Here is a 14,565-nt window from a genome sequence, read left to right as displayed (position 1 = left end):
CCCCTCCCCCTGGGTCAGTATCTCTGGGGAGCTGTGGGGGGGCCAGGCCCTTTGCTTCCCCTTCCCCCCCCGGTCAGGGTCTCTGGGGAGCGGTGGGGGGGCCTTTGATTCCCCTCCCCCTGGGTCAGTATCTCTGGGGAGCTGTGGGGGGCCAGGGCCCTTTGCTGCCCTTCTACCCCAAGTCAGGGTCTCTGTGAAGCCATGGAGGAGCAGGTCTCTGCTTCCCTTCCCTGGGTCAGAGTCACTGGAGAGCCACAGGGGTGGGGTAGGTTTCTCTGCTTCTACCCCCCTTCTCTCAGGTCAGGATTTCTGGGGAACCATGTGGGGGAAGGGCTCTTTGCTTACTCCTCCCCCCATCCCGGGGGTTCAGGGAAGCTAAGTGGGGGCCAGGTTTCTCTTCCTCCCCCCCCTAAGGTCAGGGTCTCTAGGGAGCTGTGTGGGGGGCAAGTCTCTCTGCTGTTCCTCTCCCCAGGATCAGTTCTTGGGTGGGTGTGGGGTGGGGAGAGTTCTGTCCTGCACCTTCTTCCCTGTCCATTACCTAATTTCTTTCTCTTTTCTGGAAAGGAGGGGACAGTGCTTCAGGTTTCCTCAGTTCCTCCAAGGAGGCTATTCCTCCTCAAGTTATCTTTATTAGTCAGAGTTTTGACAGGCCTGAAGGTGTAGCTGTTTGAGTCATTTCCTGAAGCACAGTCCAAGCAATGCAACTACCTACGTGGGCCAAAGGTTTGGCTTACCCATGCTAGTCATGATGCCTAGAGTTAGGGCTGAGAAATCTGGATTGATATCTAGTCTGAAGCATCCCCAGGTACTGTAGAAGATAATCCTACCTATACATAGCCCCTTTTATCCAAAACGCCTTTACAGGAATCATCTCACCCGTTGTTAAAATGCAATCACTTCTGGGGTGCAGTGGGAGAACTCTTAAAGAGTGTAACATAATACCACATGATAGTTTGGGACAGGAAGGGAGGAGTTATGTTGGCCTGCCTTTGAAGGACCTTGGTTACTGTATTAAGGTGTAATACCTGGTGTTCTGAGTCCCCTGGTAGTATTTGGGGACAGGTAGTTTGTCCAGATTAACCCTCAATTTGCGTGTACAGCACCTAATACAATGGACCCTTCCTCCGCTTAATCCTGATGGGGCTGCTTCTGTTATACAGCTAAATAAAACAATTCATTTTTTTTAAAAGTCTAGCCCTTTTGTTGTGGGGAAAGAGAGGCTCTCTAATACTCTGTGGCTTTTTACTTCAATGTTAGTGATGGAAAAGACCTATTGCCTTATCTACCTATCTGTTTCTGCTGACATACATTCTCTAGGGGCCTTTCCTGTTAAATGACTTGCATAGCAAGGCTTCTTTCAAATCCTTAGGAGACTATTCCACATGCTAATATGCCTCTCTGTTAAATTTTGCCTGGTTGTTTTTAGATGTTATTGAAGAACAAGAAGGAAATCTCTTATGGAAGTAAAGTATTTCCTGAATTTATGAATACACTCCCTTTTTATGTGCATTATGGGTCAGATTCTTCCACCCTTTGTGAGGCTGAGTAGCATGTTACTCCACAAGTAGACTGAAGGACTAAAATGTGATTATTCGTGGATTATTTGGTGTGAGTAGGGGTATCAGAATCTGTCCCTGTTTGATGGCTAGACCATCAGCCTTTTCTATGTAATTACTTCACAGCACCCTGGATTTTTCTAGCATGAAAATGTTTTTAAAAATAAGTAAAGTTTACTATGCACTTGAAAAAAATTTTCTAATGTTAATTCCTAGTCTGAGGCAAGGACCAGGCTTTTCTAATCCCATGTAAAACTTACTTCCCAAAATAAAAAACTGTTTGCATGGGGAACAGGCTAAAGTGACAGAAACCAGTGAGTGTCTCACTTGAGAAATCTGTTCTGCGCTGAGACCTAGAATGTCAAGTTCTTGCCCACAATGGTGCTGATCTTAATTGCCCAGTTCATAGCCCCGGAAAAATAGAGTTTGTGCTGTGACAGGTTCTTAACTCTAGTGCTGCTAGTGGTCACCTATATACTTGGATCTTAATGTTGTTAAATATCAGTTCAGTGCTTAAAGCAGGGTTCTGCTGTGACAAGAGACTATAAAAAATGGAATTAGGTTCTACTTTTATTTTGATTCTAAAGCAAATGTTCTCAGTTTACAATAAAAATAGATGGCTTTTTCTAAATTCCAGTCCTGCAAACTCACCAAGGGTTCTGAAAGTTTCCTTGGGTTCTCTTTGGCTTGTGCAACATCATCACTTGTAAATTCTGCAGGCAACAACATGCCCTCTGTTGTATCTGTGCAATCCTATTGTCTTCGGGCTGGGGTGTGGCAGAGGGGGTGGCACAGGCCTAACCTGAGGGAGAATGTAGCCCTACAGTTGGAATTTTTAAGTTAACAGTTCTGTTGAAAGCGTTTGAGACAGGAGGGATTCCAGATCCCTCTTGCGTAGCTGGGTTGGTTCTGTCAAGTCAGCATGCAGGGGATGCCAAAACAGGCTCTTGTTGATGGAAGATGTCTGTATTGTATTTATTTGATGGAAAAGTAGGTTGTAATATCATGAGTACTGTGTGTGTCCATTTATCCCATAAAGAAGTAATTTTCCAACAAAGTCCGGTGGATAGGATGCCAAGTCAGGAGACCTGTTCCCATCCCCGTCTCTTGCTCTTCGTAGGACCCCTGGCAAATCACTTAGCTTTTATGCATCAGTTTTCTCATCCAGATAATACTTTCCAGCTATACGGCTTGGTGGTCAAACCCCTATGAAAGCTGTATTACTGAAACCTTGCACTTTTCTTATATTTATGTACCATTTAAAGGAAACATACGTTCAGCATTATTCTAGAGCACCAAAGTTTAATAGTTGCATTCTAGTTTCCTAATATTTGAATAATATAGGGCTGGCAGAGCTATAGTTGCTTGGTATTATCATCAACTTAGACCATAAGAACGGCCATACTGGGTCAGACCAAGGGTCTGTCTAGCCCAGTATCCTGTCTTCCAACAGTGGCCAGTGCCAGGTGCCCCAGAGGGAATGAACAGAACAGGTGATCATCAAGTGATCCATCCCCTGTCGCCCATTCCTAGCTTCTGGCAAACAGAGGCTGTGGACACCATCCCTGCCCATCCTGGCTAATAGCCATTAAAAATAACACTCTGCCTGGATTTTGGGGTTTTTTTTTTTGGCCTAGTATTGTTACACCTGAGGTGACTAACAATTAAAAGGAAAAAAATCTCTTTCCCGATTTGCTTACCTTGACAGCACTTGCCTGTACCTGGTATCGTGTTTTATGTGGGCTTTCTGACATCAAACAGCGATAGGAAAAGGATTTTTATAAAAACAAGAAAATGTTATTGTGAATTCACAAAAATTGGCAGGACAACTCCGGAGCCAGAATAGCACCTGACACTACTTCTAGCTCTTTTTTTTTTTTTTAAGTAACTAGGTCTTGATTTGACACTGTCCCTTTAAAAATGCTCTGAAAGAACCTGCTGAGCTGCCATGACATTTTTTCTTTCACATACTAACTTGCCCTTCCTTCCCCCAGGAGTCCTTAACCTCCTGTCAAATCCATAGAGTCCTCCATCTTTTCCCACGCTTTATGCTCCCCACTCTTGAGTAGGAGAGGACTCCCTTTGGGTCACTACTGAGCATTGAGATATTCCCTCTCCCAAAGGCTGCATCATCTTGTGGACGCACACCCCCCCCCAGCCCCTGCTGACTGAGGCAGGAGACAAAAGGAACCAGTAACTTGTAGGCAGTATAGAGCATTACACCTCACTGACACATGCTTTAAAAATTGGAGCTACTTTCATCTTGTTTCAGTAAGATACTTTTCTTTACATTAACGTATAAATGGACAGAAAAGATTTTTTTAGACACGTGTGCGTTCAAAATTGTTCCCAGGCGGGGACCTTGTACAGCAAGTTTCAGCATGGAGTAGTCTTTTTAAATGGCTAAGTTATAGACTCCTGAAATGGTTTATAATGGAAATGCTGACACAAGTTTAATGTTTTTTTGAACAGTAACACTGTAATAAAGAGCTAACTGTGCAGTCAGTGAAAACTGAGTTGTGATTTTAATCACTAGAGTCTGAATCTGTCAGGAAAGCCTTCTAGGCTTAATTAAGAGAGGTTTATATTCTTTGAAACATTTGTTAAAATTTAAAATCTTTCCAGTCTTTTTGGTAACATGATCTAGAACTGTAAACATATTACTGTGAAATAGACTGACATAGCAAAATACATGTTGAGCCAGCCTTAAACGAGCTTAAAGTGATATGTTTATGTATTTATGACTAGTAAGGAGGCAAGCTTTGATGTCTTTGTACAGCTTTTTCCACTGGGAGTGGTGATGGGGTCAATCGGAGCATTCATAACTCCTCTGGTAGGGCTGCACATGGGGCCAGGATCTTTTGGGCTAGACAGACGCCATGCACTCCTTCTGAGGCTTGGTGTACACCTAGAACTTTGATTGACCTTCACTCAGGACTGAAAAATTTTGCACTTCAAAGTACCATAGTTAGATCAACCTAACCCCTGGTTCAGATGTGGCTAGGTTGATGGAAGTATTCTTCCATCAGTCTAGGTACTGCCTCTCCGAGAGGTAGATTACCTGTCCTACATTGATGGAAAAACCCCTCCATCGATGTAGGAAGCAACTACACTATGGCCTTCAGCAGCACACCTGCAGCCCCATAGCTGTGCTGCTGTAGTGTAGATATACCTTAACTTAATTCCCTTACTTCCCTAGGTAGTGATTGGATCACGAGGCAGAGTAAGGATGGTCTTGTGGCTGAGTCACAGGATAGAGAATCTGGAGACCGGGGTTTGTCTCTTGGCTCTGCCACTGACCTACTGTATGACCTTGGGCAAGCCACTTTCCCTTTCTGTGCCTCTGTTTTCCCCATTAATAGAATGGTATAATATATGCCTACTTCACAGGTATGTTTTGTGGTTTAATTCATGTTTGTAAAGCACTTAGAGTCCTTTGGATGGAAGTACTGTCCAGGTGCCCCAATCAGGATTGGGGCCTCATTATGCCAGGTGCTGTACATGTATATCAATGCTAAGTATTAGGATTATTTATGACCTTCTTACATGTTGTCTTGCAGGATGGAGTACACAGCTAGCGTGAGCAGGTACGACTCCATTGAAGTTAAAGACACTTTATGCATTTTGCCAGTGGTGATATTGCCCTGATGTGTCAGCTGCTCGGTTGAACGTACCGCTGCTCTTAGTTACCCACATTGCCATGTTGCCTGAGCCTCTCTTTGTGCTCTCTCATAGGGGTTGTACAACCTTTTGTGCCTTTTGAAATTTCAGAGCACAGCCAAGTGTATATGTGGTGGTTTATAGGTTTCCACAGAAATGTTCTGAGTTTCTTGGCAGAGTTGGGGGAGGGAGGCATTTTCTTGTGAATGACTTTTCTACCTGGAAATAGAAATACGTCATTTATCTCTTCTACCAAATAAAAGGGCTCTGATAGATGGATTCTGCCGCTTCCCTCCCTATAATGTGCTTCACTTGAAGTAATCTACCCTAAGACTGTATTTGAGTCCTAGTTTAAGCAATATTCCATTGCTGTAAACAAAATGTTTGAATTTCAAGTCGAACCATTAAAGTCAAGGCAGCCTGTGAGTGAAGGGAGAGACTGTGCTTTACAGCGAGTCCTTTGTGGGGAAGAAATATGAAACTCTGAACGGTGAATTGGTGCTCTGACAGTTCTGCTGATGGAACTGAGGTCTGGGGAAGCATGAAACATAATGTCCTAATGTCATTCTGCAAGCTGAATGAATGACAAATGAGGTCAGAATTACAGATAACTCAGCAGCAATAAAGTTGTATTGTGCTGTCTTGAAATGAAAGTATCTATAGAAGATTTAATGTAAAATATATCCACATTTGGGTTAACATAACAAAGTTCCTCTCCAGTGTATGTTGTCAATAAAGCAGCTGAAGCATGGGACTGCTTAATCTTACTGGGATGTTCAGTTTATTAAGTTTATGGGGCAGAATAGAAAGCTTCTTGCCTTCTTCTTGGGGAATTTGGGGATTAACCTCTGGGGGCCTACGTCAACAGCAAGACTCAGAAGTAAGCTTTTTTAGATTTCCATATACGAATATTTATTATTGCCTTTCTATAGTGCATTTCACCTGTGAATCTCCAAGCACATCATAAACATTAGTGAGGTAACACAACAACCTTTTGTGATAGTATATCCATGTTACAGTTGGAGACTCCAAAGCACAGAGGGGTTAAGTGGCTTGCCCAAAGTTAAAGTCATTTGTACACTAGAATTGCCTACACTAGAAAGTTGTACCACTTTAGTTACTATCTGTGTAGTTGTGGAACAACCCTCCCAGTGTGGATGCAAGGGTTTGTATAAGGGAGCTTTCCACTGGTAATCCTATTCCATGTGGGAGGAGGAATAACTATACCAGTATAAGGCACTTTTATACTGGTATGACTGCATCTGTACTAGAACTTGTACTGGTATAACTCTGTTGGTAACCCCCCCCCACACACCTTTAACTGCCATAATTCTATCAATATAGCTTGCGAGTATAGACCAGGCTCAGTGGAAAAGCAAATAAAAGAATTCAGGAGTCCTAGCTTCCAATGCTGTGGTGCTTCTTGAGAAGTTCGTTCCCCAATTCCATTACTCCCTCTTCATGAGCTTGGCAGCCCTTTTGTAATGTCCAAGTAGGGATGGAAATAAAATACTCAGGGGTGAGTTTATTTCACTGTTTGACCCTGCAGACTACAGGTGATTACGCCTTCAAATAAATGCACAAAGTGAATTTATTACAGCCTCACATAGCATGTTTGTTTGAATGTATGCTCAGCCAGTTCTCCATTTATTGTTTTAAACAGAAGAAAATTCAATAGGAGAAGCTGATAATGCAGTGTTGTATCTGAGAATGTAAATGTGCAAGTCAAGACATTCAAAGATTCCCGCAGCAACCATAACTCATCTGCTTTGTACATTATAGATTGAGACATTTTAACAATGTACTGAGTGATATAAAAGGCTACAGTTGTGCAAAGGGGCTGAGTTGTTATTTTTAGAGAGATTTCCCGATTCTTGTGCATTTAAATTCCCAGCCACGGTGTTGCGTTAATGTGGCGGCTTGTATTGAATTAGACCCACATTTCTTTGCCGAGTGCAATTTCTCCGTTAGTGTCCTCCGGCAGTTTAAGTTTTGCCATGACTTTGTCAAATAGGGTTCATTGTTTGTACTTCTATCGCCTCCTGTTTTTATAATCCAGGAGGCCTCTCTCTGGGTGTGTTGTTTTCCAACTGCTGAGCCTTTTCCTGGCACTTGTAATTAAGTCTGTTCCACCACTAATTTAAACCCACCTGGCTTTATCATTTGGCTTGACTGAATTGTGGAAGAGCAGATATTTTCATTGAAAGGAGCAAATTCCCTCCCAACAAGTGCCTTTGATTCCGCAGTATGGTCTGAGCTTCAAAGAGGTGGGGTTAGGGCTCCTTTAAAGGTGACGCTTTTCCTCTCCGTGCTGTGGATACTTGTATCTTTAGAATTAAAGTTTGCTTTTTTTTTTTTACCTTCACTACCTTCTTGCCTGTGTAGAAGGCAAGAAACTTGGAAGTGATCTCAACTTTTCTCCCCTTTGTTTACTGAGTGTACAATTCGAGCAGTGAATCTGCCAAATATATTCTTTACAGCCATGCTGTGACTTTCTAATAACTTGCACAGCCAAGGTAATAAGTGAGGAAGGTTTTACCGCTTTCTTGCTCAGGCCTATGCACAGTTCTGATATGCTGGGAATGCAAACTTTACAGAGTTAGGGTAGTGTAAAATCTGTGCTTTTACATAAATGTATCTCAGGTACATTCTGATGTGTCCAGAGCGTTCAAGAGATCAGGGTGCCATAAACTGTGTGGTACGGGCATGCCCTACATTGACCCCATTTTAATCACATACAGTATACTTAGTATCTTTCACGTTGATGTTATCCTTTGCTATCTGTCATAAATAGACTTGGTTCTATTCAGAACCAGTTTAAAGATAGATTTCTTCAGTTGTTTTCCCATAACTCTTTCTAAATTGCACGTTAATCTGTGATTGGGTGAGTTGGGTTACAATTTGCTATATTTTGCTCTACAGTTGGTAATACGCTGCTTCTTTGTTTTTATTTAAAAAAGCAGCTTCAATTTACCCATTTGAATTTACCTTCATAGTTTAAGTTGGTACGGAACAAACTCTAGCTTCTGAATATCTGTCTTTCAAACATAAATTCATCAATCTATTGCTAAGGAATTGTAAAAAGCGATTGATCTATCAGGGATTGATTTATCACATGTAGTGTAGACGCGATAAATCGATCCCTGACCACTCTCCCGTTGACTGCTGAACTCCAGCAGTGCGAGAAGCGGAAGCAAAGTTGACAGGGGAGCCACGGCCGTTGATCCAGTGTCGTGAGGACACGAAGTAAATAATTTTAATTCGATCTACGATATGTCAACTTCAGCTATGCTATTCTCGTAGCTGAAGTTGCGTATCTTAGATCGATTTCCCCCTCCCACCCCCTGTGTAGACCAGGTCTTTGAATTACCCTAGAGTAGTTCTTGCTCTACTCCTGCGTAGTCTGATGCCTGGATAGCAGAGGGTGCACAGATTAATTTGGGGGAGCTCTTTTCCAAGTGTGACTGATATGCACATCCTCAGACAAGGAAATTAACAAAGCAGAATCATATTGAGTTTTGCTTTTTGAGAAATTAAGTGTGCCAAATGGAAAGGGACTAAACCAGTTGGGAAAAAACTTTCCATTTTTAAAGATTACAGCAAATAATGGAAAGAATTAAAAATAATCGTTTGGCACTTCCCATTTAAATATAGAATTGTGGACTAAGGAGGCAAGCACCTGCTAGTTTTGATCATATTAAACTTTGCACTCACATAGCAACCCTCATCTGAAAATCTCGGTGCTTTTCAGAGTATGATGAGACCTCTCAGACCCCCTGTGAGGTTACCGGACCCATTTTACAGATAGGTATACCAAGGAACAGAAAAGATTAAGGTTTCCCCATTGTCACAAAATAAGTCATTAGCAGAGCAAATTAATTCAGGAGTTGTGATTTCCAGCTTCCTCTCATCACTCATGACAAATTGCTGCTTGGTATGAATTAGTACTTCTCTCTGTATATTGTTTGAACATAAAGGGGAACTTGCATCTGGCTTGGCTGTTGAGATGTGAAAATCTTTTTTCAGTGTCCAAGGTTCCTATTTCTGGGGTTACATATATATATGTGTGTGTGTGTGTGTGTGTGTTAAGAGAGTTCAGTTTAACTTTTAGTGCCCCTGCTAACAAAGGCAGTGGTCCTTAGCAAGTTGTATGCACCTGACAGCTATTGTCAGTTGACATAAGGAATCAGAGAGATGGGTGGGTGTAGCAAGCTTCCAGATTGTATTTGCATGCAGTGTCTGTGGATGGACAGCTGGGAAGGGAATGATCACTGTGATAGATCTTCAGGTAGGAAAAGGAACTAGATCAAGTTCCCAAGGGCTTTTTGTTATCAGGCCCATGTAATTCAAGAATGGCAAAGTTGAGTTTGACTGTGCATACCTGTGGTTTCCTAGCCAGCGTTCTGTAACAGCACATCATAGAGGAAATGCTTGTATTTATAGACGATGAAATATGCGACTGGTATTGTACCGCTTTCTTAATGGTATATGCCCATGAAATTGGGCACTTACTCATGGTCTTATTGATCCTGATTATGGCGGAGCTGCTTATTGAGTTTCTCGACTCGCCAGTCAGTGTGAGTTCAAAGTAGATTGCCACACACATCGCTGTCACTCTCCAAAAAGCCTAAGCCACTTTTGAAAATCTAAATCTCTCTGTTCTTCATTTCCAACTAGTCATATTCCATAGCTGCAGACAAAAGCTGCCCCATTGTGGGCCTGGAATGGGTTGGAAAACTATCATAATGAACTGTTTAAGTGAAAGTCTATTTATATTGAAACAATTCATATATCTCAATCAGAATGACTCCTGATATAATTAGACTGCTCATAGCTTTATCTTGCTGCGTAGGAAAACAGTTTCATTATTAAGCATAGGATGTCCAGCCATTAAGGAGTGAGCCTAATGGTTTTTTCATGAGTGTGTGTAATCCATCACTTGAGTGCCTCTGCTCTAAATCATGTTGAAAGATCGCTTCATTAGTTCTTCGTGATCCTTACAGAGGGAAATTACTGTTCTTTTGTTTATAAACATTCACTTTATTCTGCTGAGGTTCCTTTTCTACATCTGTCTTGGCAATAGTGCATGCGTACTGCTTAGCATGGGGTTACTGGTTGTGCTCCACTGTTGGTCCATAGGAGTAGTTCCAGAGGCTGCCTTGTGCCCTGAAGCCTGAGAATTTATATCATTTATAAGTGTCTTAAACGCTTCTGCTCAACGGTATTTTGTGGCAATGAGTTCCACATGTTATGCTTTTAGTAAAATTAAGTGTTTGCTTTTATTAGCTATATCATTTTTGAGATGGGGCGACCAGAACTGATCTCATCCTGAATAGTGTGGCTATATCAGTGATTTATATCATGACATTTTCAGTATTTTCTATATATTCTTCATATATCCTGATACTGTGTGCTTTTTTAACCACTGTTGGTCTCTAAGCTTTTCACTGAGCTTTCTGTGGTGATGCCCAGGTCTCCTGGAGTGGTTACAGTTGATCACTTCTGTGTCTGTTTACCCACCTGTAGAGTAAGCATAATGACTTCACAATTATATTTGGAGGCATAATCAGTTTGGAAAGTGCTTTGAGATATTAGGATGGAAGATGCTAAACTCTATACTAATGATTACGTAAATCCATGTATTCATGCCTGAATATCAGTGACATAACAGAATTTTCAGAAGCCTTTGTAATCCATTGCTAACTTCGAGCACCCATCCATCAATCTCCTTGCTGGCTGTCCCCTACTATGATGATCCTCCACTATGCCTTCCATAATAACTTTCTCAAGGTTGTTTCCATCTCTGTGCCTAATGTGACCAAAGCACATAAGTTTGTCTGTTGATTTCCAACATGAGTGTTTGCTTGTCCCCAATAATATTTATAACATAGGTATTCATCTTTTTCTCCACCCAGGAGATACTCAAGAGTACTCTCCAGCCCACATTTCAATAGCTTACATTTTCTTCTTGTCAGCAGCATTAACTTTTGACAACTTGCACATCCGTAAATTGCTATGGAAAAAATTTGTCTTTTCACCAATCGCACCTTTGTACATTGTGAGATGCGACTCTTTTTCTACACTTTCTCAACTGAGGCAGTAGCTGAGTGAGCCATCTCTAATCTTCCGACTTCTTTGGAACAGCCTTCTTGGTTCAATATGTATGATCCTAGATAATTAAATTCATCTACTGCCTCTACAGCTTGTCTATTAATTGTGATGGGTTCTCGCGTCCTGTTTTTCTTAGTCATGTCAATGTTTGCGCATTTTGTTTCTCTTGCATTCAGGAATAGTCCCTATTCCCCAGTTCCTTGTTATAAACTTCATCGTTTTTTGTATTGCATCGGACATTGTAGCAAAGAGTGTGGTGTCATCAACGTGTCTGAGGTCAGTTAAAAGATGTCCACCAATGGAAATCCCAGCTCGTTTCATTTTGTCAAAACCTTCTAAGGCTTATATCATAATAAATTCTGGGTATATCTTAAAGAGGCTTGGGGACAAAAAACATACCCTTATCTCAGACTCTGTGCAGTCAGTGCACTCAGTGTCGCTTACTACTGTTTGCATCATAGTCTGGTGGTGGTGGTGACTTGTGCTGAGTATATTTAGATGCTTTGGAAATCTCTCTCTGCTAGTATCCTCCAAAGGTGGTCATGACAGATGGTATCATATGCTTTTGGGTGATCAATGGGCGATTGTACTCTAATCTTAATTATTAGGATTGTGCTAAAACTAAGGAATTGGCTTATGTCATGAAACAAAAGCATCAAACTAAGAAACAGGCTTAGTAGTAATAGTGTCCAATTTTTAAAACTTCATTGGCTAAAACTAGAGAATTGAATTTAGATATTTATTGTTTCCTTTTGTTGGTACTCTGTTGGCACTTTTCAAGGATAAAGAACTGGCAGCCAAGATTATGTGACAAAGGCTGGGAGCTGATGTACATGTCCATTGCAGGAGTTTGCTACTTCATGATGTACATGATGAGTTAGATGACTCAACTTCTACCATTGATGTTGCTTTCTCCCTCCCCCTCCATATCTGCATTTCATATTCTCTAGCTCCCAGGAGAGGATGGGGCAGTTTATGACTCTTGAAGTTGGAACTGTTATTTTACTGCACGGTTTTCTCCCAAAGTAGAAGTCATGAGTGTTGAACAATCCCCAGATGCCTGAAGGCTGGTAGAACAAAGTGATTCTTGAATATGTTTTCCACCTATGACTCTAGTTGCAGAGGTCTTTGTAGATGGCTTCCAGCAATTTCTAACTTAGAAAGCCAATAAACTTCCGCCTGCGTAGTGAAAGTTTGATAACTGCTCCCATCGTTAGGGTCAAAAGTCTTGCATCTCTAACTAAATTATCTCTGTTCACTGCTTGCCTTGGAGGTTCTGATGTTTCTAGGACAGACGAGATGCTTGTAGGGAATAATTCCTCTTTGATGCTTTGGGTGGTTCTGACAAGATCTTAAGATGAGAAGCTCTAACTTGCCTAAAAGATGGGTCATTTACTGCCAGTTTGGGAGGAGGGCCGAAGGAGGAAAGGATTGAGTGTAAACTTGCTGAACCATTTGATTTGGGGGTTTTGGACTTCCACTCTGTCTGTCCTTGGTAATGTAAAGCCTGGAATAGCAGCACAGTGCCTGGAAGTGAGACAGCTGTGGCCTTGTACAAAACTTGCTCTCACTTTTGTAATTTTCCATGTGCTTTTTGGTAGGATGCTGAAACAGAAATAGCTCCCTGGGGTTGTCATCGCTTCTTGGTTTTTCATGACCAGTATTGACCTTCATTCCCAGAGTTCATGCAATATCACTGTGAATGGCTTTAGAACCTTCTGGGAATTTAAATATGTCAGCCAGCAACTGGCCCATATCAAAGTGTGAGTGTACAGTGAGATATTAAAAACTCTGCATTCACCACCCTGGCATGTGATGTAACTGCTGTATCTTCCTCTATTTGGAATGGGAGACATTTTATGGTTCTGAAGTTATGGTAGAGTGGCAAATGTTTTTGTTTTTGTTTTTTTTATGGCACCCACTGTGCTATGCAACCACAGTCTCTGTTCAGAAAAACTGCGTTCCGCTGCAGGCCGGTTGGTTTTGTGGCAGTAAATCTAAAAAGTGTGTGATGTGTCAGGATGAAAAGGTGGATCCCTTACATGTCTCAACTTTCTGGCTTTTTTGCCTCTCTTGTGACATCCTTTTCACCTAAAACAGAGACCACCAAAGGACCATAGTACGGCAGTGTTCCAGCTTTCTCCGATACTCAAATTTACAGGTAAATATACAACTGCAAAGATGTTTTGCATCAGTTCAGGCTAGAATTGTGTGTGCGTGCTTGAATTTATCAGAACCAACAAAAAGCTTACATGTATAGATAATTAAGTTTCAGAGTGGTAGCCGTGTTAGTCTGTATCAGCAAAAAGAACGAGGAGTCCTTGTGGCACCTTAGAGACTAACAAATTTATTTGGGCATAAGCTTTTGTGGGCTAAAACCCACTTGATCAGATGCATGGAGTGGAAAATACAGTAGGAATATATATATATATATATATATATATATACACACACACACACACACACACACATATATACACACACGCAGAGATCATGAAAAGATGGGGGTTGCCATACCAACTCTAAGGAGACAAATCAATTAAGGTGGGCTATTATCAGTAGGAGAAAAAAAAACTTTTGTAGTGATAATCAGGATGGCCCATTTAGATAATTAAGTGTTAGCCATTGTGGACTTTCCCTAGCAGTGCACATTACCATTGATCTGTTTTGGGTAAGTGGATTATTTCAAAGGGATTAATTTACTTTTAGAGTGGAAGACTTTACAAGGAAGTGGTTTCTAGTGGTTAGAAGTCAGGATATTTGAAGTCTGTGCCCAATCATACCACTGGCTTTCTGGGTGTCTTTATACAAGTTCTCTCTCTATGCATGAGTTTCCCCTTCTGTAAAATGGAGTTATTACTCACTCCGAGGTCCTTTATTACTCACTCTGAGGTCCTCCCGAAGAAGTCCACTGTCTTAGTGCAGAGTATTGTTTAGTATCTGAGAGGATTTTAGTATCTCTGGAGCTCAAAAGTCTTATAGTTCCAAAGCTGTTTTTCTTCATTTTGCTAATTGGGTACAGACTGTTGTGTAAGAGTTTTCTTAGGGAGCTAAGTACGTTTTTAGAGAAATGCACTCTATACTGTAGAGAACCCATCAAGTGAAATGTAATGTTGCCAAGACATGAGATAATGTAGAACAGACAGAGAGAATTTCTGATATTGATTTTACCCTTCATAAGTTACTGTTTGTTGGATGTATAAGTGAAGCTGTACATTTACTACAGCTGTTACGGGAA

General features: G+C 41.4%; 1 protein-coding gene across 13 annotated transcripts in view; it reads left to right on the top strand.

Moving 5' to 3' along the window:
* SBNO2 (strawberry notch homolog 2) overlaps positions 1 to 14,565 on the top strand; it is a 123,778-nt gene that overhangs the window by 14,480 nt on the left and 94,733 nt on the right. For 5 of the 13 annotated variants that reach the window (XM_039515209.1, XM_039515214.1, XM_039515208.1 and 2 more), the window contains one exon: positions 13,428 to 13,488. The exons of 5 other annotated variants lie outside the window; for them this stretch is intronic. The gene's annotated coding sequence lies outside the window, so the exon portion shown is untranslated. Of the gene's footprint in view, positions 1 to 244; positions 266 to 5,122; positions 5,144 to 13,427; positions 13,489 to 14,565 lie in introns of those variants that run through there. 3 more of the 13 variants (XM_039515210.1, XM_039515220.1, XM_039515218.1) reach the window with 3 other exon arrangements.

This window comes from Mauremys reevesii, linkage group 26 (genome assembly GCF_016161935.1).
Source record: "Mauremys reevesii isolate NIE-2019 linkage group 26, ASM1616193v1, whole genome shotgun sequence".
Classification (NCBI taxonomy): domain Eukaryota; kingdom Metazoa; phylum Chordata; order Testudines; family Geoemydidae; genus Mauremys; species Mauremys reevesii.
Note: the sequence above shows the minus strand (reverse complement) of the source record. Positions and strands in the feature narration are given on the sequence as shown.